At 41.2% G+C, this 27,537-nt stretch overlaps 2 long non-coding RNA genes across 3 annotated transcripts in view; one reads left to right on the top strand and one right to left on the bottom strand.

Annotated features, from left to right (window-relative positions):
* The window catches only part of LOC129634907 (uncharacterized), a 44,390-nt gene extending 37,031 nt beyond the window's left edge, over positions 1-7,359 (bottom strand). Inside the window, exon 1 of the long non-coding RNA XR_008705986.1 lies at positions 7,109-7,359. This is a non-coding gene — a long non-coding RNA (uncharacterized LOC129634907). The remainder of the gene's footprint in view (positions 1-7,108) is intronic.
* On the top strand, positions 986-27,537 carry LOC129634906 (uncharacterized). 2 transcript variants are annotated; one of them, XR_008705985.1, is made up of 4 exons: positions 986-1,125; positions 16,150-16,311; positions 26,872-27,035; positions 27,323-27,537. It is a non-coding gene; the product is annotated as an uncharacterized LOC129634906 (long non-coding RNA). The 2 variants fall into 2 exon arrangements; XR_008705984.1 differs by lacking the exons at positions 16,150-16,311; positions 26,872-27,035; positions 27,323-27,537 and adding exons at positions 6,581-6,719; positions 14,445-14,619; positions 15,053-15,169.

Below are 27,537 nucleotides of genomic sequence, written 5' to 3'. Positions count from 1 at the left end.
AGGAACTAAATACAAATGTTGTCAAGCCTCAGTTCCTTTCCCAACAGTATTTTCAGTCAATATTATCACTCTTATTTTACTGGTGGGGAAACTGAAGCTCAGAATAAAGAATAAATTCACCCAAGGTCCCTCAGCAAATATGTAGTGGGTCCATGACTTAGACTCTTGCTTCTTTTTAATTTTTCCTTCTTGACCTACATTGGGCTTCTGCCTGAATTAGAAAAAGAATGCTGACTGTAACTTCCTCAAGGTGTTTATTGCCAGAGGAGTGGCAGCATTTTGTAGGCAGCTTTCCAAGCATTTTGAAAGATTTATCTGCTTTCTGAGATGAGAAAACATTAGGATCTAGATGTGCTTTTAAGATTGGTCCAAATAGGATGGAAAAACATGCTGTCTAAACAGAAGAAGCAAAATGGGCCAGTAGAAGGCAGATGGGCTTGAGTAAATTGAGATGTGTCCAGGCGGCATCTCTCCTATTTTATCATGACAAAATTTCATCTGGAAGTCTACATTTTGTGTGTGGATTAGGTTCTAAAACTAACTAGTAAAAGAGAAAATTGCAGGGAGCCCTAAATTATCCTTAAAAATTCCTGAGAAAGGAAAAATGGTTACTGAACAATCACCGTGGGTTCCCTTAGCTTGCTATGCTCCAGGATTAGAACAACTTGCTCTTCCTTGAGGGCAGTACAAGGCAGAGAAGCAGGTCTGTGTGAAGGGGCTGTGTTGCATGAACACTGCTTCTCTGAATGGCTGTAAGAAGTGCACACCTGGAGAGATGCCTGTGGGTGTCTCCCAGCTGAAACTCCTGCTCAGGCAGCACCACCTAGAGGGAGGCATCTTCCCTCCTGCTGTGCCCCATTACCTTGTTTGAAAGGCTGCGGTCTAGGTGCTGAGTCACAAATGCAGAACACGTATCTGTGTGGGGCAGCAATGACAGAATGAGTGGAAATTGACTTCCATAAAAGCAGTGATAAGGACTTTTAGCAGCCTGGATGGTAGAAAGAGTGTAGACAGCAGAACATGACTTTACTCTCTTAAGTGGGTGGTACTGATTAGAAGATACTTTCTATTTGCAACCAGAGATTGCAGAAGGGAAGGAGATGGAAGTAAAAAACCCCAAAGCAGGTATTTTCAAAGTCATTTTCTTAATATTTTCTTGTTTAAAGGAAAAAACTCCTTAACCAAGAACAGAAAACTTAATAAAAACGTCAAAGGGGTTATTTTGTGGTAATGAAGGAAACCATTTACATGGCACATGGGTAACGAATGAGAACATTAAACTTTATTGGGTGTTATTTTTAGAGTTTATTGCACTGATTAGCATTACTCAGAGAAGGTATGTGCTACAGAGACTCCTGAATTAGACTGTCTTTTTGGGGATCTTTATATTACTTATTAATGTTGGGATCAAATGCTGTGTCAGGAGTTTGTGTAAGCTTTTCTATAAGCCCCAGATGGCATATTTCAAGGGAAGGTGGGCTGAGAGTAAACACCACTGACCACCTCCTGGCTATGTTGTCCCTACAACTGTGTGGCTTTGGTGCTGTCTCTGGCTATCTGTGCCCTTGTGTGTGTGTGTGTGTGTGTGTGTGTTAGTTGTAATTCTCCAGGTAAGAATACTGGAGTGGGTAGTCATTCCCTTTTCCAGGGGATCTTCCCAACCCAGGGATCAAACCCAGATCTCCTGCTTTGCAGGCAGATTGTTTACCACTGCGCCAACTGGGAAGCCCAATGCCTTAGTTTATTTCTGAGCAAAATGAGCATTTTGTACCAAATGACTCCTTGAATCCTTACCAGGTACAGTGTTATTTGCCTTTGTAACGAAGGCCAACATTTTGAAGTTTGGAGCTACCCATTTCAAATTGCACCTGAACCCATTTGAAAAAGTATCAGAATTCCTTTGGTTCAGACATTTTTTTCCCACCCTCTGCTTGTAAAATTGCTTGAGGGCAGATTTCTCAAGGGAAGCTCAGATGGGAGAAAACAAAGGAAAGGAGATTTGAGCTTCACAGGTTGTCTGCAGCTATTCCCCAGCAGGCTACGTTCTCAGGGAAGAGAGTAACAGCAGAGCAAGCTTTTAACTTAGAATTGGGTAGAATTTCCTGGTTTCAAAAGTGGGTTGAGAGCATGAAAATATTTTTTTTTAAATCTCTCTGCATGTCCAAAAGTGCATGTATTAGGCTCGTAACAGGTAGTCTCACATATTCCTGGTGTTCGTTTGACCTAGGGGTACTGCATGATCAAACATATTTGGGAATTCGGGTTCAACTCTTTCTTTACTGTAGAACTTTCCAGAGACTTCAACATGTTAATACCCATTATGACTCTGCAAGAGGAAACACAAAGAAGCTTAGTATTTCCAAATCTTCTTGGACCATGGAACACTTTTAAAATGTGTTCTCAGAACTAGTGTTCCATGGAACACCATTTGGAAACAGGGGTTTTAGGTGTCCAATATTATCGAGCACAGAAAGCATGATTCCTATAATCCGGCGTAGCTGAAGGAATACACTGATTTATCTGGGTAGCTGTTTTGAAAGGTCAGTGATTTGTAATGTTGTCTAACTAACTCTCACATATTTCCAATACATTTAATGAAAAAAAATTCAGGTGGCCATAAAAGCACACTGGTTCTCACACAGTACCCAGTCATTATCGCCTCACTGCTTCAAAACGCTTATTTAACTCAAAGAGAAAGACCTTTAATATTATCTTCCAGGCCCAGTGTGCTCTGGCTTGATCTGAACTCCAACTGGTTAAACACCAGTCTTATTTCACATGCTGGTTTTCTGGGGCTGGCCATAACAAACCACCACAAACTGAGAGGCTTAAACCAACATAAATCTATTCTCTCCCACTTCTGGAGGCTATAAGTCAAAGTCCTGGCAGGGCCACCACCCTCCCTCTAAGGCCTGTAGGGGAGGATCCTCCCTGCTTTTCCACCTTCTGGGTGTCCAGGTGTTCCTTGCCTCATGGTAGCTTATCTCTAATCTCTAGCTCTGTTTTGACATGGCCATTTCCTCTGTGTGTCTGTTTCCTCATCTGATAATGACAACAATTTCACTGGATTAACTAACAACAGTTAGTTGACCTGTTTGACAGTTTATCAGCTTGACCTGTTTAACAGTCCAGTTTGACCTGATCTCAGCCAGTGACATCTGCAGTCACCCTATTTTCAAATAAGGTCACATTTTAAAGGTATTAGGGGTTAGGACTTCAGTGTATCTTTTTTGCGGGGGGGATACAATTCAACCCACAACATCTTTCTCTCTCCTCTGTTAGGAGTCTTCATCAACTTCTTGAATTATGTAGACATGTCCCCCACACCCCACATCCCGACACCTTTTCACAGGGTCATTTCTCCATTTCCTAGCCTCCCACAACACTGTCCATTTCATTCCCGTCGTTCTCTATCTGTGATGACTGTCTTCACATCATCTTTCTCACCTTCCTTCCTCATGGACAGGGGCCATGTCAATTTTGCATCCAGGTGTTTCCCTAGTATGAACACAGTTTCCGGCACAGCTTAGTGAAAACTGTGCCTTCATATGCTTACAGTAATGTATCTGGATAGACAAGTGAATCACTGAAATCAATGCAACCGGAGCTCCTCTGAACAAACATTCCAGAGAGAAGCCTCTTCTCTCTTTTCGTGTACCACCGTCTAAAATGAAAGAAACAGAACCGCCCTCGGTGTGGTTTCTTCTCATTCACAGTGGTGGAGGGTATGCCTCTGGAATTCTGGAGTTGCTGTTAAGCTCCAGTCCTTGTTACACTCGATTCTTACAAAACAGTGAAATAACTGTCACACTTCTGTCTCTTGAATGCACACTACTGTCTGTAGCCCCTTTGTGGAGCATTTGTATGTTCTTCCCTTGACAGATGCTTGAAAAGGGAAGATGTATCATATTCATTCAGTGGATCTCTGAGGAAAAGTGAGCGCTGTCTGATTGCAAAAGCGGGCTTTGTATTTACAGACTGTATGAGCAATAGCTCTGTTTCCTGCCTGGCAGGAGTACATAATGTACTATCTACCGCAGTCAGAAACTCATCTGAAATAAGACGCTGCACATCTTTCAGAAGAATTACTGGACAAATCAGACCACAAGCCCCAAAAGCATGTTAAATATGGTGGTGACAATCCACTGGAAAGTTTGGTTCAGGAATAAGGGTTTTATGGTTCTCCTGATGGTTGAGAAAGTTTATATCAAGGGAAGGATTTGCCAGAAACAAGCTTGAGTGGTTTTCTTCTGTCCTCCCTGCCACTGAAGACCCTTCTCTTAAATTCATAGCCCCTGTTCCATTTTTTTTTAACTCTAAATTCCTGTTTTTTTCAAACTGTGGCCCATATACAATTGATTCACCTAGTGAGAGCATGTATAAATCTTAATTCCACAAGTACATTAGTTTTCAGAAGACAAGAGATGGTTGTTTTAATTAGCCTCACATCTAGAGTGATACTCTTCTTTGAATAAAAACTGCATCCAAATAGATGTCATACCAGGATCTAATTATTGCAAAACTGGCATGGGGTTTAAATTACTTGGAAAACATTAAATGACTTATCTCCAGAGTTGGTGTGAGGAAAGATGTGGGTTTCTACATTTATATCACGAATTCCCTAATGCTGCTCTCAAATCCAGCAGAGAAGGGGTTACCATTTCTCACTCTGGGGCACATATGGTCTTCTTCATTAGTTAAAAGGGGTATCCTACCACATGTCATCTAGTTTGTCCTTCTAAAAACAAGGAGTTGCCTGGCATTTTTTAAAGTATCTTTTCAAAAAAATTCAATCTAAGTATTTGGGGAATGACTAGTACTGATTCTTCTAGATAAGACTAGCAAGTTATTTCTTAAACAATGTCCGGGGATGCTCTGCTGAAAAAGTATTCTGTACTCAAGTAATCCTGGGAAGTCCTATAAAGGCTATTTTCCTCTTGCAGGATTACAGTCCAGGTTGCTGCATGAGGTCAGGGACTATGTCTTTCATAGTCATTCTATACCCCTTGGATCAGTCTGAGATTGACAGACAGTAGTTTGGCAAGAAATATGGATTCAACAGAATAATAAAGCTCAGAAATAGTTAGCCTACTATTTCCCCCAAAAGTTTGACCAAAGAATTTTCTTTAAAGGGAACACTGCAATAGAGGAAGAGCAGAACTAATACCATGTTGAAACTGCCTCCCTCATTTTTTAGGGGATCTATTCTATTACTTGAGCCCTACATGTCAAGAGTTAAACATCAGAAAACAGTAGAGAAATGTTCCTTGTGCTCAAGGAGCTCTGAAGAAAGTTCCCATCCCATGGTCCCAAGTTTACCGTTGCTGTTGTTTAGTCGCGAAGCTGTGTCCAACTCTTTGTAACCCCATGGACAATAACCTGCCAGGATCCTCTGTCCATGAGATTATCCTGGCAAGAATACTGGAGTGAGTTGCCATTTCCTCCTCCAAGGGATGTTTCTAACCCAGGGATTGAACCCACATCTACCACATCTCCTGCAATGGCAGGTGGGTTCTTTACCACCGAGCCACCTGGGAAGCCCTAACTGAATACTTATTTATTTGCTTAATATCCCTCTTTTGTATAGACTAGAAGCTCCACAAGACATCGATGGTATTGATCTTGCTCAGATCAGATCAGTTGCTCAGTCGAGTCCAACTCTTTGCGACCCCATGAATCGCAGCACGCCAAGCCTCCCTGTCCATCACCAACTCCCAGAGTTCACTCAGACTCACGTCCATCGAGTCAGTGATGCCATCCAGCCATCTCATCCTCTGTCATCCCCTTCTCCTCTTGCCCCCAATCCCTCCCAGCATCAGAGTCTTTTCCAATGAGTCAACTCTTCGCATGAGATGGCCAAAGTACTGGAGTTTCAGCTTTAGCATCATTCCTTCCAAAAAAATCCCAGGGCTGATCTCCTTCAGAATGGACTGGTTGGATCTCCTTGCAGTCCAAAAACCTGTGCTTGATGTTTGTTAGACATTTGTTGGATTCATTCAGATTTTGCAATTAAATGGGGCTTAGAAAATTCCACAGAACTCATGGTAGCTAACAAATGTTTTTTTCCCCCTAACAGGACACTGTTTTTCCTGAGGGGGAAAAAAAAAAAAAAGTCAAACATCACTGGGGAAACCATTTTACTAATTAAAATAGAGTCAGTTCAGTTGCACCTGATTCACTAGCGAAAATTATTTTCTTTATACGTCTCTGGTCAGCATTGGTTGTTAAATACTGTAGTCACCCACACTACCTAACTATACACTGGGTGCTGAGAATAAAGCAAAGACTATTTTTAGTGATCACTTTCCTTCAGGAGCAAGTAATCTAGCTGAAAGCTAAGTCTTCATGGAAATTAAGACTGATCAGGGCCAAGAGAAATTTCATTCTGTCTAAGGGAAACAGATTGCTGATGAAAATCATCTTATACAAGTTCTCTCCTTTGAATTCCTTATTTTCTCTGTATCTCAGGATCAGTTTTGAAGGTTGCTCTAAATCATGTTTGCTGCGACTAAAGTAGATTGATTGGTCTGGGTTCCTACAAACCTTACTTATTTTCCTCCCTCTTTTCCTTCCTTCTTAGTCATTTTCACAATCACCATTGCTGCCCTTTTAATCAGCTGTTCAGAAGACTGAACAACATGAGGTGGCTGAATAATGATGGAGAGAGGAAGGTGAAACCACTTAGGCTTTTGTTAAAAAGCCATCTGTCTTGATTTTCTGTAAGTTGTTTATTATTCCTTTCCCGTTTTCCCCCTCTTCCTTTTATTTCTTTTTAACCTTTGTTTCTTTCCATTTTTCTGTATGTGCTTCCTTCGAATTTTCTTAGTAAATATCTGAAACGTATTTTAGCTGGTGCCTCTACCCAACAATATACTGTTTTGTGGATTTTCAAGTGTTTATATGCCCAACAAATGATCCCAGCAAAAATTCACTGTTAAAGATGAATCATTAGCAAATTCATTAAACTAGAATTTTGTTTACATTTCATCTGACAAATCCCATGTAAGATTCTCTCTCTTCATCAGACTTTTTTTTTTAATAGAAAAATTTCTACCTAATACTGAAAGCTGTAATCAAGTCAATAGATCATCTGTTGTTGTTCACTTACCAAGTCATGTCTGACTCTTTGCGACCTCATGGACTACAGCTGGCCAGGCTCCCCTTTCCTTCAGTATCTCCCAGAGTTTGTTCAAATTCATGTCAATTGAGTTGGTGATGCTATCTAACCATCACATCCTCTGCCATCCCCTTCTCCTTTTGCCATCAATCTTTCCCAGCTTCAGGGTCTTTTCCAATGAGCAGGCTCTTTGCATCAGGTGGCCAAAGTACTGGAGCTTCAGCTGCAGCATCAGTCCTTTCAATGAATCTTCAGTGTTGATTTCCTTTAGGATTGACTGGTTTGATCTCCTTGCTAGCCAAGGGACTCTCAAGAGTCTTCTCTAGCACCACAGTTCAAAAGCATGAATTCTTCTGTATTCAGCCTTCTTTATGGTCCAACTCTCACATCAGTACATGACCACTGGAAAAACCATAGCTTTGACTAAGTGAAAAGTGAAAGTGAAAGTCGCTCAGTCATGTCCGACTCTTTAGGATCCCATGGAGTATATAGTCCATGGAATTCTCCAGGCCAAAATACTGGAGTGGGTAGTCTTTCCCTTCTCCAGAGGATCATCCCAACCCAGGGATCAAACTCAGGTCTTCCGCATTGCAGGCAGATTCTTTACCAGCTGAGCCAAAGGGAAGCCCAAGAATACTGGAGTGGGTAGCCTGTCCCTTCTCCAGCGGGTCTTCCTGACCCAGGAATTGAACCAGGGTTTCCTGTATTGCAGGCAGATTCTTTACCAACTGAGATATCAGGGAAGCCCTAGCTTTGATTAAATGGACCTTTATCAGCAAAGTCATGTCTCTGCTTTTTAATAAGTTGTCTAGGTTTTTCATAGTTTTTCTTCCAAGAAGCACGCATCTTTTAATTTCATGGCTACAGTCTCTGTCAGCAGTGATTTTGAAGACCAAGAAAATAAAATCTGTCACTTTTTCCCCATCTATTTGCCATGAAGAGAAGGGATCAGATGCCACGATATTGTTTTTTTTCAATGTTGAGTTTTAAGCCAGCTTTTTCACTCTCTCCTTTTACTCTCATCAAGATGCTCTTCAGTTCCTCTTCACTTTCTGCCATTAGAGTAGTATCATTTGCATATCTGAGACTGTTGATATTTCTCCCTGCCATCTTGATTCCAGGTTGTGATTTATCCAGCCTGGCGTTTTGCATGATGACAGGCTCAGGGAGGATGCATAGAAGTTAGATAAGCAGAACGACAATATACAGCCTTGTTGTACTCCTTTCCCGATTTTGAACCCGTCCCCTGTTCCATGTCTGGTTTTAACTGCTGCTTCTGAACCTGCATACAGGTTTCTCAGGAGACAGGTAAGGTAGTCTGGTATTCCCATCTTTTTAAGTATTTTCCACAGTTTATTGTGATCTACACAGTCAAATCACTCCAGTATTCTTGCCTGGAGAACCATGTACAGAGGAGCCTGGTGGGCTACAGTCCATGGGGATGCAAAGAGTCAGGCATGACTGAGCAACTGAACAACACAGTCAAAAGATTTAGCACAAGCAATGAGGCAGAAGCAAATGTTTTTTCTGGAATTCTCTTGCTTTCCCTATGATCCAACAAATGTTGGCAATTCGATCTCTGGTTCCTCTGCCTTTTTTAAACCCAGCTTGTACATCTGGAAGTTTTCAGTTCACATACAGCTAAACTCTAGCTTGAAGAATTTTGAGCATTATCTTGCTAGCATGTGAAATGAGCTCAAGTGTATGGTAGTTTGAGCATTCTTTGGCATTGCCCTTCTTTGGGACTGGAATCAGATTGATTACATTCTTTGCATTTGAAGATGGAAAAACTATAAATCACAGGAAATCTGTAGTCAGCAATAGATCATAGGAAAGTTGAGAAATTCAATGGAGAAAAAATGCTACCTCATATAAGAAAAACTATAATACCAGAAGGGAACCACCTGAGGGGAACTTTAGCCAGAGTTTGTTTTGTACTGGAAATACTCCCAGTTCTATAAATTCATATTTAGATTCTGGAGAATCCTCAAATCACCTAGTTTTGTAATTTTGTCTTTTTAAAGCAGTGGAACACATTTTTCAGAGACAGAATTAAGAGTAAGAAAACAGACTGGAGCTGCTTAGGCAAGGAGATGGGTACAGGACATCTGATATGCCCATTTTCCTTCCTCCATGTCCCCTTGGGAAATTATAAAGTTCAGCAGAACTCATTTAAAAAACTTCAACTTTATCCTACTTGTAGATGAACACCATACACAAAAATAAACTCAAAATGGATTAAAGATCTCAACGTAAGACCAGGAACTATAAAACTCCTAGAGGAGAACATAGGCAAAACACTCTCCGACATACATCACAGCAGGATCCTCTATGACCCACCTCCCAGAATATTGGAAATAAAAGCAAAAATAAACAAATGGGACCTAATTAAAATTAAAATCTTCTGCACAACAAAGGAAACTATAAGCAAGGTGAAAAGACAGCCTTCAGAATGGGAGAAAATAATACCAAATGAAGAAACTGACAAACAACTAATCTCAAAAATATACAAGCAACTCCTGCAGCTGAATTCCAGAAAAATAAATGACCCAATCAAAAAATGGGCCAAAGAACTAAACAGACATTTCTCCAAAGAAGACATACAGATGGCTAACAAACACATGAAAAGATGCACAACATCACTCATTATCAGAGAAATACAAATCAAAATCACAATGAGGTACCATTTCATGCCAGTCAGAATGGCTGCTATCCAAAAGTCTACAAACAATAAATGCTGGAGAGGGTGTGGAGAAAAGGGAACCTTTTTACACTGTTGGTGGGAATGCAAACTAGTACAGCCACTATGGAGAACAGTGTGGAGATTTCTTAAAAAACTGGAAATAGAACTGCCATATGACCCAGCAATCCCACTGCTGGGCATACACACCGAGGAAATCAGAATTGAAAGGGACATGTGTACCCCAATGTTCATCGCAGCACTGTTTATAATAGCCAGGACATGGAAGCAACCTAGATGTCCATCAGCAGATGAATGGATAAGAAAGCTGTGGTACATATACACAACAGAGTATTACTCAGCCATTAAAAAGAATACATTTGAATCAGTTCTAATGAGGTGGATGAAACTGGAGCCTATTATACAGAGTGAAGTAAGCCAGAAAGAAAAACACCAGTACAGTATGGTGCTGCAGCTGCTAAGTCACTTCAGTCGTGTCCGACTCTGTACAACCCCAGAGACAGCCTCCCACCAGTCTCCTCTGTCCCTGGGATACTCCAGGCAAGAACACTGGAGTGGGTTGCCATTTCCTTCTCCAATGCATGAAAGTGAAAAGTGAAAGTGAAGCCGCTTAGTCGTGTCTGACTCTTAGCAACCTCATGGACTGCAGCCTACCAGGCTCCTCCGTCCATGGGATTTTCCAGGCAAGAGTACTGGAATGGGGTCCCATTGCCTTCTCCACCAGTACAGTATACTAACGAATATATATGGGATTTAGAAAGATGGTAACAATAATCCTGTGTGCAAGACAGCAAAAGAGACACAGATATGTATAGAACAGTCTTTTGGACTCTGTGGGAGAGGGCAAGGGTGGGATGATTTGAGAGAATGGCATTGAAACATGTATAATATCATATGTGAAACGAATCACCAGTCCAGGTTCAATGCATGATACAGGATGCTCGGGGCTGATGCACTGGGTTGACCCAGAGGGATGGTTTGGGGAGGGAAGTGGGAAGGGGGTTCAGGATAGGGAACGCATGTACACCCATGGCGGATTCATGTTGATGTATGGCAAAACCAATACAATATTGTAAAGTAATTAGCTTCCAATTAAAATAAATTTATAATTTAAAAAAAACTGACTTCTTGGAGTTTTTAATTGATTAATTCATTCTACAAATATTTATAGAGTATCTGGCAGTGCATTATTTGTTAGCATACAGACACCAATCCTGCTCTTATGAAACTTATAGTCTAGTAGGGGAGACGTATGTCTAACAAGGAATACACTTACTTAAAATTCTGGCCTGTCCAGGAAACTGAAGTTTGGTCAATGTGTCCAGAGCACAGAGAAGGAAAGGGACAGCACAGAGTCTGCAGAGGTGGGAGGTCATCACATCATACTCGGCTTTATACGTCATGGAGAGAGTTTGGCTTTTGTTCTATTTGAAACAGAAAAGCTTCTGAAGGGTTTTAAGCAGCTACCCAGTGTAAAGTCTATTTTAATAGAACCATCTTGCTACTTGGTGTCAACAAGAGTGAATAAAATAAAGCTCTATCAGGACAGGTTTCATCTGGTTTGTTTACTATGATAATCAAAGTGCCTGGGTCAGTGCCTGGTGCATAAAAGGTGCTGCACAAACCTTTCTTGAATGAAAAAAGTGTCAGTAATTTGGAAGAAAGCCAGAGTGAAATTCAGAAAACCAGTTAGACAGATACTGCCAAAGTCAAGGTGAGAGGTTATAGAGCCTTAGATCAAGTTTACATTGAGAGAAAAGGAAAAAAGTCAACAAAATTAAGGACTTGTTTAGAGAGAGTAATATTATGTCTTCCTGGCGGACCTGCTGCTGTAGTTAAACAGGAAGAAAGAACCAAGGATAATTGAATCACCATGTGGCTAATAACTGATCGTTTGATTATTCGGTAATGGTCTCTCAGCTTGAAGGTCGCCGTTCTACATTCTGCCGTGTGGTTCTGGGGCTGAGACTGAACAAAGCACTTTTCTACTTTCCCAGGCTTTCCATCCAACTCTGCCAATAGCAAGTGTGACAGAAAGATGGAAGGGCAGGAAGAAAGAGAAGGGCCTGGGTCCTTCCTGTAGGTTTTCTGCTCCCATAAGTCATTGCAGCCTCCACCTTCTTGACCCCAGCAGAAGCTCTTCCTGCCCATGGCAGAGGCTAAGCCAGGTGGCAGCTTTTGAATACTCACAGAACCAGCCTCATCGCCCTCGCCTTGGAGTCACCACCACACCAGCTGGTACTCCCTTCTCTGGTGTCTGAGCTTTAACTCTAATTTAATGAACTCCTTATGGTAAAAAACTTCTTGTTTAATAGACATTGTGTGTCAAGCTTCTACCATTTTATAGAAAAACCTTTAAGCAAAATATTATTCCTAATAAAGGAAGTAACAAGGAACAGTTGTAAAGCATGGCCTTGGCTTTTCTAGATCAAAGAGCTCGACTCCTAATACAGTGTACTGCAAAGTCTTCAGATGATTCATGGCTCAGCCAAACCCGAAAGGAAGGTGATAAATGGCAGAATCCAAGAATAGAACAACATCATGAAAATTTAGAAAGATTGATCCAGAGGAAGGAAGAACTGATGTTATGCCTTGAGTTTGAGGAAAAAGGTCTATTTCAAATTTCAAAATGATTCTCTTCTCAAAAGCCTCCTCAACTTCTGTCTTGTGATTTTTAACTCAAGGGGTCAGGGGGCATCTACAGGTGGCTAATAAGAGACCAATCACATTTTTTTTATCTTGATGAGCAAAAGGCATTTCAAAATGAATACTGGAAAGTTTTTGTTGCATCTGTGTGGTCAAAACCCTGGGTAGGGCAGGCTAGCTTTAGGCATTGGTAATAACTCCCAAACCTCAGTGGTTAACACATAACAATGTATCTCTTGATGACACAAAATTTGCTGTAGATCAAGCACTTCCTCAGGCTGCTGTACCCATGTGATGACTTAGCAATCTTGTGTCTCCACTTTCTGAAACCTAGGCTCCACACAGAAAAGTAAGAGGCTCCGGACAAGCACAGGGAGGATTTACTGCTTGAGCCTGGAGAAGACACAGATCCTTTGAAAGTTAGACTCCCTAAGAAGATTCTTAGATGGTGATTAAAATGCAATAGGATTAACAAAATATGAAAAGTGAAAGTGAAAGTCACTCAGTCATGTCCAACTCTTTGTGACCCCATGGACTAAACAGTCCATGGAATTCTCCAGGCTAGAATACTGGAGTGGGTAGTGTTTCCCTTCTCCAGGGGATCTTCCCAACCCAGGGGTCGAACCCAGGTCTCCCGCATTGCAGGTGGATTCTTTACCAGCTGAGCCACAAGGGAAGCCCAAAATACTGAAGTGGGAAGCCTATCCCTTCTCCAGTGGATCTCCCCAACCCAGGAATTGAACCGGCGTCTCCTGCATTGCAGGTGGATTCTTTACCAACTGAGCTCCGAGGGAAGCCCCTAACAAAATATAAATGCTGCCAATAAAAACCCACACAGAGTTAGGGTCGAGTCTAAGAGGTGAATGCTGTCACTTAACAATCTTCCTAAAAGGTAGGAAAAGAGATTTTTCTGTTTGAAAGGGAAGATCTGGGATGCACAGCAGAGCACATCTGTACTGAATGGGATGAGTAGTAATATAAAAAATAAAATCAGAGAGACAGAATATTACATATTTTTTGCAACTTGGAACAAAAATCGGACAACAGTCACTTAACTGAATATATGTGTATTTTTATCACATTAAGAAGAGGTAGGTGGTCTAAGCTGGCATCACATTCCCTGCTACCAGGGCCTCAAGATACTTTTATCTTTTGCTTCTCTATATGGAGCATATATCCTCATGGTCATGAAATAGTCACCCTCCCTGTGGGCATTCCATTCCTAATTAATGTAGGAAGAAAATGGGTAAGGGTGAAAGATGCATGCATGCTGAATTTGTCCTTTTCTTAAATGATGGGGGGAAAAAGCTTTCCCAGAAAGACCTCACCAGAAGTCTTCCCCTTATATTTCATTATCCATAAATTGGTTGTCTGGCTACTCCTAATTCACATGAGTCCAGGGAGTTGAGAGTTTGTGAAGAGCTCATGCTGTCACTGATAGCATCAGATTTCTGCTCATAAGAAAGAAGAGCCCATTGATAACAGCACTGGATAGCCAACCAGCATTGTATGTCACGGGCAGGGAGACACCAGATCACGGAGGACCTTGGCATCCACAGAAAGGAGTTTAGATTTTACTCTGAATGCAAAGGGTAACCACGGATGGATTTGAAGAACAGTGCACGATTTAGTTTACACAGGCAGTTAGAGAGAAAGAGAGGGAGAGGGGAGGCTATCTAGAAGGCCTAAGGTCTGAGGTCACAAGGAACATTAGATGGCTCAGGTGAGTGGCTCAGCAGTGCACATGGGGTTTATGATGAGTCTCTGAACTTGAACACATGACTGGCACCTTGGGCAGATAAACTCATTCTGCTTAGAATCTTCCTCCTGTGGGGAGAGAAAGGATCCTAATAGGTAAACAGGGTGTCAATTTGATCAGTCCCTTTAACAGAAACCTGAGCTGGAAGCTGGAAGCTAGCCTAAGTCATCATGCCCCACTTTCCTCCGGGCAGATAAGGAATCATTATCTTTATTTTACAGATGAGAGAGTTGAAGCTGTGAGCGACCATTGTTGTTCTTGTTGTTTAATTCCTTAAGTCGTGTCTGACACTTTTGCGACCCCATGGACAATAGCTTCTGTGAGTGACGGAAATGAACTGGACCATAGCCAACCAAGTTCCTCTGTCCATGAGATTTCCCAGGCAAGAATACTGGAGTGAGTTGGCATTTCTTTCTCCAGGGGAGTCTTCCCGTCCCAAAGGTCAACCCACATCTCCTGTATTGGCAGCTGGAATTCTTTACCACTAAGCCACCAACAGAAGCCCAAGAGTGGCCATACCACCTCTTTAACTTATGATTAAAGGCAGTTCCAATGGTAGGGGCGGTATGTGAGTTCAGTCCCTGGTCGGGGAACTAAGATCCCACACGCTATAGGGCACTTGAGCCCATTCCACTAGAGAGAAGCCTGTGAGCCGCAACGAAGGTCTCCTCTGCCACAACTAAGACTCGATGCAGCCGAATATTTTTTAAAAAACCAATTACTTGAGTTTGTTTCTGAATCTGAGGTTTGTGACACTTTGCTAGGTATCACATTTGTTCCCTCCCTCTACTTTTCTCCTTATTTCCTTTCTCCTTTATTTTCTCCTCAGTTTACTACACTCTGAAGATTTTCAGATTTCCCATTCAGTACCTTTTTATGGATTAAACTCTGACTGAAAATACTTATAAACAGCAAAGAGGAGAGAACTCCCTGGTAACCTTGTAAATATAGAAGAAATAAAAAAAGTTCCTGTAAGTTTTTCCAGTTGAAAATAAACAAACGTAGGCCATCTGGCACCACCAAGTGGCGATTCGTGGAATTGCATGGGTAAAAGTAAAACATTTTTTGCTTCCTGCCCACCTGAGCCCTGCTGTGTGTGTTAGTTGTTCGGTCTGTCTGACTCTTTGAGACTTCATGGACTGTAGTCCACCAGGCTCCACTGCCCATGGAATTGTCCAGGAAAGAATACTGGAGTGGGTAGCCATTCCCTTCTCCAGTGGATCTTCCCGACCCAGGGACGAAACACTGGTCTCCTGCACTGCAGACAGACTACTGTCTGAGCCACCAGGGAAGCCCAAGACCCTGCTAGGATACCAGACAATAGCTTGATTGCATACATCTTGGAGTGATGATACTTCATGAGCCTCCCCTGAACCCTGGGATTCTCTCATGTAGATTTGGAGGAGAGAAAATAGTCTTTATAAGATGGGGGAAAGGATCATTGCTTTAGATTTTTTCCTTGACTTGAAATATTCTTATTTCCATACATGCTGAATCCCAGAGAGCTTCTTTGATTTATCAAAGGTCCCATATCTGGTAAGCAGGAACATTAGGATTTGGTCACTCCTTCCTGGCTCTTCATCCTGTGTTCTAATAACTAAGGTACCATAAATGATTGTTAAACATAGACAACATTGGCCAGAAGGAATCATGCACTTTGAATCATAAAATCAGTCCTGACAATAGGTTAGGGATAAAGATTGGGACTTCTCTGATTCCTGTATCATTCACTGGCATTCTTTAGTAATTAGTAACCTCTACATGATAGGAACTCTTCAAAATGTATTTTGAATAAATGCATGAATGAGTCTCCTTTCTTTTCCATCCATTGTAGCTGGAGTGGAAGCAAACCATGTTCCGCTATTCTGCAGATGATCATGTCCCCAGAATATTATTAACTCTGTTTCCACTGGGCTTGTCTCACAGGTGTTTCCTTGACATAGGAGAACAACTGTGGAAATACCATGATTACAATGTTTGATTCAAGCAATCAGTCAAAAGCTTTCAGTATCAGTCCAGCCCCTCAAACTGCCAGGTTGTTGGATGATGTCAATTGATGTTGCAGAAAAAATAAGTCTGAACAGTTCTGTAAGTATGGGGATGGCTGTCAGAATCCTGTCATTATCTCAGTATCTTAACTTTTGAGAAAGCCTTTTCAATAACTGGCAGGAGATTCAGTAATGGGACCTTAGCCGTGAAAATTTAATAGTCTCAATTCTGGCCTAATCCTAACATGGCCCACCAATGAGTCTTTTTTTTTTTTTTATTTTATTTTTAAACTTTACATAATTGTATTAGTTTTGCCAAATATCAAAATGAATCCGCCACAGGTACACATGTGTTCCCCATCCTGAACCCTCCTCCAATGAGTCTTATATGATTGCATCGTCTTTTCTTTTAACCTCAGAGCCTTAACCTTTCTTCAAAGAAAATTCTGCTGACTTATCTTTCTCCTATGCTTATGTGTCTGTTTAGAGTTCTCCACTTTCATTGTATCAGACAACAGGGTAGCAGAGTAGAAATAGATGACATTTAGAACCAAAGAGTTCTGGATCTGAATCCTGGTATTGGGACCTTATGGATTTGTAGCTTTGGGCAAAAACCTCAACCTATCTGACTTCAACAAAAAATTCAGTTCAGTTCAGTTTAGTCGCTGAATCATATCCGACTCTTTGTGACCCCATGAACTGCAGCACACCAGGCTACCCTGTCCATCACCAACTCCCGGAGCCTGCTCAAACTCATGTCCACAAATCAGTGATGCCATCCAACCATCTCATCCTCTGTCATCCCCTTCTCCTCCTGCCTTCAATCTTTCCCAGCATCAGGGTCTTTTCAAATGAGTTCTTTACATCAAATGGCCAAAGTATTGGAACTTCAGCTTTAGCATCAGTCCTTCCAATGAATATTTAGGACTGATTTCCTTTAGGATTGACTTCCTTGCAGTTCAAGGGACTCTCAAGAGTCTTCTCCAACACCACAGTTCAAAAGCATCAATTCTTTTGCGTTCAGCTTTCTTTATAGTCCAACTCTCACATCTATACATGACTACTGGAAAAACCATCGCTTTGACTAGATGGACCTTTGTCAGCAAAGTAATGTAAAACAAATTAGTGGTATTCATACACTGAAAGTAAAAACAACAAATTAGGAGTATTCATACACTGAAAGATTAAAGATGCATAATGTATCAAGCACAACATCTGATGTATACATACACACATACATTACATACCAAATACATGGGTGCAATTTAATCATTATTACCACTGTTATCATTAAGGTAATTTCCATCAAAAAGAGTTATCTACAGATCTACTTTTTTGAAATTGGCCTGGGTGCATAAGGTCATTAGAGTAAGTATGTCTCTTTTGTGTGCAGATATTTTAGGTCAGGTAAAAGATCAAGAGAGGGTATTTTCCCCTCAGTACTATCATGTAACAGGGGAACTAATTAGCTTCTATTTGTGATCTCTTGGGTCATCTTTCCGTGTTGTGCACAGTTGTAATTCTTCCACAGTGTGGAAGTTTAAACTATATTAACAGGGAAAATCTGCATGGATGTGTGACAATATAAAAAATATCAACTGTACTTGTAGTATCTGTCTGTTGGAGAATGTACATTTAGTTCAAGTATGTATGCATTCAGTAGCACTTTCATTGAATTAGTTCAAGTTAATTAAACTCATGATTGATCATGACAGCATTTTTATGTTTTTGTAAACCAGTCATATGCTTACCATTAGGAATGTGTTGACTCAGTCAGTCAGTGCTGAGTACATGAGTTCTCAGATCCTTCGTGACAATACCAAGGGCTTTTATGGGTCCACAGTCCCTGGAAAGGCCTCTCCGATTTGGTCTAAACCTCACATTTTACAGTCAAAGCTACTCCGAATTAGAGGTGTGAAATGGCTTATCCCTGGTTATATGGTTGGTCCATATCAGAACCAGAATTTGGGCCCACATATCTAAAGCCTTTATGATACACTGATTCTGCCATACTAAAGTTTCCCAATTTCAATCTCTCTTACAAACACCTTCAAAATTCTTCCCATATCTATCACTATTAATATTATTCACTTAATATTTTTATTCTAATCAAATTTAAGATTGCTCACTCCTTAAAACCCAGACTTGTCCTAAGAAATATCCACTGGCTTTAAAACTGCCAGATTTCGCCCCCCACCCCCCACTCCAAAGACTCATTTAATATGTAAATATCAACATTTCTTTGTAAAAATGTGTTCATGTACCATCTTGCATCATCTCAGAAGCCACCTGTGGTACACTGACTACCCAGTACATAACTAGCCCAAATACATCACTGCCTCCTTGGAGTAGAAATTTCTGTGTTTCTCTTTCCTTTTAGTACTTTTTTCCCTCTTGCACATTTCAGTGAGCACTCTGGATAATTTTGTAAAGACAGAGCTTTAAACTCTTGTGAATTGAGGCATATGCCTTCATGCCCCAGAAACGTAATCTAAGATATATCTGAAATAACACCTGTCTCTAATGTGAATATGCACCACATGTCTAGGTTCTGCTCCTTCTAACATATTTGCTATTTATTCTTCCTGTTTTGAGAGATTCTGAAGGAAGGATTCCAGTCTGCTACAGTAAATAGAGCATGAAAATCCAGTCTGGCTTGAATTTTATCCTAGACATTAACCCTATCTCAGCTTTTGCAGGCTATTCCTACTGGTTGTGAAAGAACGAGTTAGTTGTTCCATTGTGTTCAACTCTTTGCGATATCATGGACTATAGTCCGCCAGGCTCCTCTGTCCATGGAATTCTCCAGTCAAGAATACTAGAGTGGGTTGCCATTTCCTTCTCCAGGGGATCTTCCCAACTCAGGGACGGAACCGGGTCTCCTGCATTGCAGGCACATTCTTTACCTTCTGAGCCACCAGAGAAGGTGTGGCCAATAATTAACCTTTATTTCCCCTGCTAAGAACACCTTGCTGCTGCTGAAGCTAAGTCGCTTTAGTCGTGTCCGACTCTGTGCGACCCCATAGACGGTAGCCCACCAGACTCCCCCGTCCCTGGGATTCTCCAGGCAAGAACACTGGAGTGGGTTGCCATTTCCTTCTCCAATGCATGAAAGTGAGAAGTGAAAGTGAAGTCGCTCAGTCGTGTCTGACTCTTCGCAACCCCATGGACTGCATGCAGCCTACCAGGCTCCTCCGTCCATGGGATTTTCCAGGCAAGAGTACTGGAGTGGGTTACCATTTCCTTCTCCAAAGAACACCTTAACCTACCCTTTATTTCCCCTACTAGGAGGAACACCTTAACCTTAACGAGAGGATACATACATATCATGTTTCAACCTTAAATGGGGTTCTAAACATAAGCATTCACTGGATACATTTCTCTCTGTATTGCCATCCTAAGGGCTGTATATATATTCAGCATGGGAGAGCAGATTGGTGATGTGCAGGCACTTGTACTCTGACTGTCTGGATTTAGGTAAAGACTCATCTACTTCTATGCTATGCTATGCTAAGTCACTTCAGTCATGTCTGGCTCTGTGCGACCCCATAGACGGCAGCCCACCAAGCTCCCCCGTCCCTGGGATTCTCCAGGCAAGAACACTGGAGTGGGCTGCCATTTCCTTCTCCAATGCATGAAAGTGAAAAGTGAAAGGGAAATCACTCAGCCGTGTCCGACTCTTCACAACCCCATGGACTGCAGCCCACCAGGCTCCTCCGTCTATGGGACTTTCCAGGCAAGAGTACTGGAGTGGGTTGCCATTGCTTGCTCCGGAATTATAGCTAAAGGAACTAAACTTTGATAATGCAGTATTCCCTTCTCCATCCTCAGCATTCCCAAAATTAAACTTTTTATAAGATGGTTTATAGAAAATGATGTTGAATTGATGGTCAGGTCACCTGGGTTCTAGTCCTAACTCTACTACAACTGTAGAGGCCTTGATCTAGTTTATTTGGGGGGCTTATGTCCCTCATCTGTAAAACAGAAAGTATTATCACTAACATCCTATAATTGCATCACTCAGAATGACAACAAGGTAGCAATTTAGGAAATATTTTAATCTGAGCAAGTCATTTGATTACACTAGGGGAAAAAAAAAAGAAGGCAAAACAGTTTCCCAAAGAAAGATTTTTCTCTTAACATTTCCATGTAGAAAAAAAAAAAAAATCCACATTAAAAAATGTTTTAAACTCTGATTCTCAAAAAAAAAAAAAAAAAAAAAGACTGACATATATACACTACCAAGTGTAAGACAGACAGCTCCTGGGAAGCTGCTATATAACACAAGGAGCTCAGCTCCACTTTGTGATGACCTAGAGGGGTGGGATGGGGGTGAGGACAAGAGGGAGATTGATGACAGAAGGGAGATATATATATATGTGTGTGTGTATGTGTGTGTGTGTATACTTATGGCTGATTTGCATTGTTGTATGGCAGAAACCAACACAAGACTGTAAAGCAATTATCCTCCAATTAAAAATAAGAAAAAAAAAATCACACAATTTAAACAAGTTTTGTTCAAAACTCAAAATTTTGATTTACTACCCTCTAGTGGAGACTGAGAGCCAATGTTGTTCATTCCATTTGAAAGTACATCCATATCTTTGTGCATAGGACAGGAGTAAGGGAAGCTTTGTTAACGCTGTAATCATACACAGCCCACTTCCAAGTATAATCCAAAGACCTGGGTCTTCAGAATTAACCCAGCTTCCCAGAATCCACTCAAGAGCAACTTAACCAAGCTCTTTGAGGGTGGGGTCCAGGGATCGGCATGATTAACAGAGAACTCAGTTGATTCCTAAACTCACAGGAACTTGAAAACCAATGTTCTAGCTTCCTGAGAGGCATGGAATGGATGCGGGCATTATCATGAATGTAGTATATAGGTGGGAAGTGAATCTCTAAACCTTGAGGAGAGATTCAAATTAAAATTCTCTTTTCTTCTTCTCAAATAAGATGAAAATAAGTATCATCAGTTCCCTGTCAACTCCAAGGTAAGAATCATGTTCTTTTGCCCCCCACACAAGGCCTTACATGGTCCAGACACTACATCCTCAGCAATGAAGGCCCTGGTGATTCTGTTGCTCTTTGCCTCTGCCCCCATATTAATACTACTGCCACCATTAAATTCCACCTTGAAGTCTTTTAAATCCTAAATAGAGTCTAGGAAATTGATTCTGAATTTTTAAACATGCTATTCATTCTACATGAAACATACCTTCCTCCAACTTAAATTTGATTGGAAATATCATACCATTTTTCGTTATCATCAATGAAACTGAAAAGGACAGTGCTACACGAAATTGAGATCAATGGCAGGAGCATCAAGAGTTGTTCTGTGAACTGCATTTATTCTATCCCTTCTCCATATGCCATTTTTTCCCAAGCGTTTGCTGTGTAGGTCTGTCCACAATATTGTTGGCCAATGGCAGTGATTATTCCACTTCCCAAACATAAGGCTGACCTCAAGCCCCTTCTTTTTTACCTAAGTTCAGAAATATTTGGGAACTAAAGATCAAAATGTCAACTTTATTTCTGACAAAAGCTTGGTTGGAGACAGTAGCGAGATCTCTGGATACCACTGGAGGGAAGATTTAGGACTACAGAACCAAGAACTTCTGCCTTGCATGTTTCAGGGTCAAAACAACAGAAGATGGAAGAAAAGAATTCATATTCTGATGTAGCAGTCTTTTAGTAGCTTCAGTTCAGTTCAGTTCAGTCACTCAGTCGTGTCTGACTCTTTGCGACCCCATGAATTGCAGCACGCCAGGCCTCCCTGTCCATCACCAACTCCCGGAGTTCACTCAGACTCATGTCCATCGAGTCAGTGATGCCATCCAGCCATCTCATCCTCTGTCATCCCCTTCTCCTCCTGCCCCCAATCCCTCCCAGCATCAGAGTCTTTTCCAATGAGTCAACTCTTCGCATGAGGTAGCCAAAGTATAGGAGTTTCAGCTTCGGCGTCATTCCTTCCAAAGAAATCCCAGGGCTGATCTCCTTCAGAATGGACTGGCTGGATCTCCTTGCAGTCCAAGGGACTCTCAAGAGTCTTCTCCAACACCACAGTTCAAAAGCATCAATTCTTCGGCACTCAGCTTTCTTCACAGTCCAACTCTCACATCCATACATGACCACTGGAAAAACTATAGCCTTGACTAGATGGACCTTTGTTGGCAAAGTAATGTCTCTGCTTTTCAATATGCTATCTAGGTTGGTCATAACTTTCCTTCCAAGGAGTAAGTGTCTTTTAATTTCATGGCTGCAGTCACCATCTGCAGTGATTAGTAGCTTGGCTTGCCCCAATTTATAAAATGAACAAAAGCTGTCTCTAAGAAGGGTCTGCTCTATAGAAAGTCTGAAGCTGCCCCTCTGTGGAACTGTTAAATAAGAAAAGTCAATCTTCTAAGCTCTGAAATGTATTTTTCAATATCTATGCAAATGGTGACTTGCCTATAGTCAGAGTTCCTGTTAACAGAGTGCATTATGGTCTGCTCTGGGTCAGTTGGTCTGTGCTGATAGCTTGTTTCTCATAAAATATGCTGTTTTTACAGGAGAGAGTAAAATATGGTAGTTAAAATTTCAATTATTAATAGGATAATAAAAAGCTATTTCATTTTTTAACAAAGTTTTTATTGATGTAATTGTAGGTTCACATGTAATTATAACAAATAACAGAGCAATCCTTATTCAATTTGCCTTACTGTTTTTCCGGTTTAGTTTCTCTCTCATGCAGATTGGGTGAGTCCTACTGCGTCCTCAAGTTCACCACTTTTATCCTGTGTCATCTCTTCTCTTGAGCCCATCCAGTGAATGATTCATTGGTGCTGTTGTATCCTCGAGTTCTATCATCTCCATTTTAAAAATAATTTTATTTCCCTGCTGAAACTTTCTATTTTTTCCATTTATTACAAGAGAATTTATAATTGATTGCTAAATCATTTTTATAATGACTGCTCTAAAATTCTGGTCAGATAATTCCAATTCTGATTTATTTCCATGGATGTTGCCATCTGTTGGTTGTCTTCTCTCACTCAAGTTGTGATTTTCCTGGTTCTTGGGACAATGGGAACAGTGAGAGACTTTATTTTGGGGGGCTCCAAAATCACTGCAGATGGTGACTACAGCCATGAAATTAAAAGATGCATGCTCCTTGGAAGAAAAGTTATGACCAACCTAGACAGCATACTAAAAAGTAGAGACATTACTTCACCAACAAAGGTCTGTCTAGTCAAAGCTATGGTTTTTCCAGTAGTCATGTATGGATATGAGAGTTGGACTATAAAGAAAGCTGTGTGCCAAAGAATTGATGCTTTTGAACTGTGGTGTTGGAGAAGACTCTTGAGAGTCCCTTGGACTGCAAGGAGATCCAACCAGTCCATCCTAAGGGAAACAGTCCTGAATATTCACTGGAAGGACTGATGCTGAAGCTGAAACTTCAATACTTTAGCCACCTGATGCGAAGAACTGACTCATTGGAAAAGACCCTGATGCTGGGAAAGAGTGAAGGCAGGAGGAGAAGGGGACGACAGAGGATGAGATGGTTGGATGGTATCACCAACTCAATGGACATGAGTTTGAGTAAACTCCAGGAATTGGTGATGGACAGGGAGGCCTGGCATGCTGCAGTCCATGGGGTTGCAAAGAATCGGACACGACTGAGCAACTGAACTGAAGTGAACTGAACTGGGATGACATGATTTCAAGCTGTAACGTGGACATTTTGTCTACTATGTTAGAACTCTGGGTCCCATCGAAATCTTCCATTTTAACAGGCAGTCATCCATTCAGGTGTCATTTACAGGTCTTGGATTACTCTGTGGGTTGTGAGCCTTTGTGGTGTTACTTTGGTCTGCTTGGTTTATGTTGATATTGTCAACAGCACTCGTTTTCCACCTGAGGGAAGAAAAACCCTACCTGAGCTGCATTCTCTTGTTAGATCAGGGATTAGGATACAATGGGTCTGGGTCATCTGCCTCTGTCAGGGGACACCTGCAATTATTTTGTTCCTTAAGTCCTGAGAAAACCATCTCACCTTCCTCTTACAAGCATGTGCTATTTCCAGGGTTTATATTTCTGTGGAGTGGGAAGGAGCAAGGAGAAACTCTTCTACACATCTTGCCCTAACTCGAAGTCATTCTATTTCATTTTAAGAAGGAAAAAAGCTCCATTTAAACAAATAATTCCATTTTTTTTTTCTGTGAGTCAGTTTCAATCTGCCACAGAGAAGAGGCAACATTATTTAGCCTTGCTGGTTTTGACCCTTTTACTCCTCAGCAGTTCCTTCTTTTCCACTCTCCGTCTCCCCTGACCTACCTCCCAGTGGTATCGAATGTAAGCATGCGCACGCACACACAAAACCTCTGTGTTAGGTTAAACACAAAGGCAGCTATAAAACAGGGAGTTTTAGGTACCAGCAGATTTGTAGTACTATTAAACGAATTCTGTGGTTTCCAATAAGAAGAGATCTGACATTCATTCACTTAATTTTAGTGCTGATGAGGTTGTATGTTTCAACCTTCTTAGAGGTTATTTGTATTTAATAGGGATCAAAGTGAAACAAAACAGACCCCTAAAGGCATAATTTCAGAGAGCAAAAGAGTGAGTATGTTATTTCACAACAGTGAGTTTTCAAAGGTGGTAGAGGATAATTCAGTATATTTGTATCTTGGAGGAAGTTATGGTATGTTTAAAGACTGGATTCTAAAATTATCACTGCTTTGTTATGTTTTAAATCATAATATTTAATTTAGTTTGAACTTTCAAAAAGTTTAAGCCTTTCAGAGTTTAGATGTTTAGGTGTGATCAAAACCAAGATTGAGAGACATTGTTCTAGAGAATCAAGGGAAACAGATTATCTTCCTATGGGACTGACCAAATTAGGCTGTGAAGTGTGGGCTCCTGTCCGTTGAGGGTAAGCTGTGGTATGTGTTTTCCAGCTCTCTATAGATGTGGACTCAACATCCGTCCTTGTGGACACTTTCATCTAATACTCTGGCACCTTTCCTTCAAATCCACCTTCTCTACCCCGTAATAGGTGTTACGCAGGTGTCTTACCATTGTTAAGCAATGGTTTAATGCTTTAAAGATTTATAGAAAAGTATTATGAGGGGGACTTAGCTCCTTAAAAACCTCATTTCTTTCCTTCTATCCCTATTGGGCTAAAGAGATTCAGTTTAATTAGGCCGGAGTCATACATACATGTTGTTGTTGCTGTTCAGTTGGTAAGTCGTGTCCGAATCTTCGTAACCCATGGACTGCAGCACATCAGGCTTCCCTGTCCTTCACTATCTCCCAAAGTTTGCTCAAACTCATGTCCATCGAGTCAGTGATGCCATACAACCATCTCACCCTCTGTCTTCCCCTTCTCCTCCTGCCTTCAATCTTTCCCAGCATCAGGGTCTTTTCCAATGAGCCAGCTCTTCACATCAGGTGGCCAAAGTATTGGAGCTTCAGCTTCAGCATCAGTTCTTACAACGAATTTCCTTTAGGGTTGACAGGGTTGATTTCCTTTAGGATTGACTGGTTTGATCTCCTTGCAGTCCAAGGGACACTCAGTCTTCTCCAGCACCAAAGTTCGAAACCATCAATTCTTCAGTGCTCAGCCTTCTTTACGGTCCAACTCTCACATCCGTATATGGTTACTGGAAAAACCATAGCTCTGACTATACAGACCTATGTGAGATGAGGCAGGCGTTTATTTATTCCATTATATCTTACTGCTTCACTGCTCATGAGTGTTTTTAAACTATTTTAAAAAAAATATAAAAAGGATTAAGGCCATATCTTGCAAAGCAATCAATACTGGCAAGAGAAGAATTTATTTATTTAACAGGATACAAACGTGCAATCTTATTCTAAAAACTTAACTCATTTATATTTTTCACTTTTTTGTATTAGAAGCATTCATCCCACTTTAACAGGGCACTCACCTCCCTAGTCTACACTCTAGGAGAAAAACAAATGATTTCCCTCATCACATGACAATGTTAAAGGGAGTTTTTCCTGCACTCATTGAAAGAGAAACAATTTTTCCTATGGCTTATGATTTGTGCTCTGGATGTATGGTCCCCTGAAGTCTAGAAGGAAATAAAAGAAGAGATAGTTTTTGTGTGGAAGGATAAACAAGATGTGGAGGTGGTTCTGGAGGTGGAGAAATTAAGTGAGGTGACTGATAAATACAAGTGACCTCACCATATGGCACTTGTTCTAGAAGGCACTGTCTGATAACCCAGGACATGTCCAGTGAGTGAACCAAGAGGAGGATAGTTGTAAAGGAAACATGCTCAAAGGTCCATGACCCACAGAGTCTTGGAGGCATTACTCGTAATGCAGGCCATGCAGCCTTTGCCAGTTGGGACTGTAGTTTGCACCAGATGGAAACCTTGTTCGTGTCCTACCAGTACATCACCAGCTAATTTTCCCACAGTGGTAGCATTCCCCTATGCCATGAGACTTTATACTGTCCCAATCCAATGATACCCATGCGTCCACCTCTAGATAATTCCAAGGACTTCTGAAAGATGAATTTCTAAAGCAGGACAGGGATGAGTATGGACCCTACTTAGCCCATGTACGGTTCAGTGTGAAGATGTTAAAACATCTAGGCTTTCCATAGACTGTAAGGTGGCACTGATACGAGGTTTCATCATCACTCTTACAGGGCAGAGATAGAAACAGTGGCAGCGTCGAAGGTTGCTTGTGCCTTCGCAGGGCTGGGGCCGGGACAGGAAACAGGATTGGCAAACACAGGAGGAAAAGAGATCTGGACTTAATGTCTACTCGGAGCACCTGACCTTGCCTGAGAGCTATTTCCTGATCTCCAAGGTAAGAGATTTCTGATATTGTTCAGTTCTGAGGAAGACCTGTACTTCAGGGATGCCTGGACTCACACCAACCTCAAAGTCAGTCTAACATGATGTCTGCCATTTGGGGTAACTATTTCCCTTGCCAGTGATTGGTTTGAGAAGGAGCCTACAACACATTCCTAGTTAATTAGAGATGAGGGTTACACCACAAGGACTTCTAGAAATTCTTCCTTTCTTTTAAAAAGAGAGATCTTTGGAAGAAATAAGTTCCCTTCTTCCGTTTCCTCCATCTTGATATATATTTAGGTGGACATGCTGGAGACTGCTGCTGTCAACTCATGATCATGCGGAGAAAGCAAGAGATATAAGAAGAATTTAAGCTGGAGCAATAATGAAGTCAAGCCACTGAGTTCACCCACTCTGAAATGGCCCCATTTTTAGTTCTGATATTGATAAGAAAATAAGTCTTTCTTAGTGTTTAAGCCGATTTTAGTTGAATTTTCTGTTACCTCCAGCCAAAA

The sequence above is a fragment of the Bubalus kerabau genome, chromosome 20, assembly GCF_029407905.1.
Source record: "Bubalus kerabau isolate K-KA32 ecotype Philippines breed swamp buffalo chromosome 20, PCC_UOA_SB_1v2, whole genome shotgun sequence".
Taxonomy (NCBI): domain Eukaryota; kingdom Metazoa; phylum Chordata; class Mammalia; order Artiodactyla; family Bovidae; genus Bubalus; species Bubalus kerabau.
This window is presented reverse-complemented; position numbering and strand designations above follow the sequence as displayed.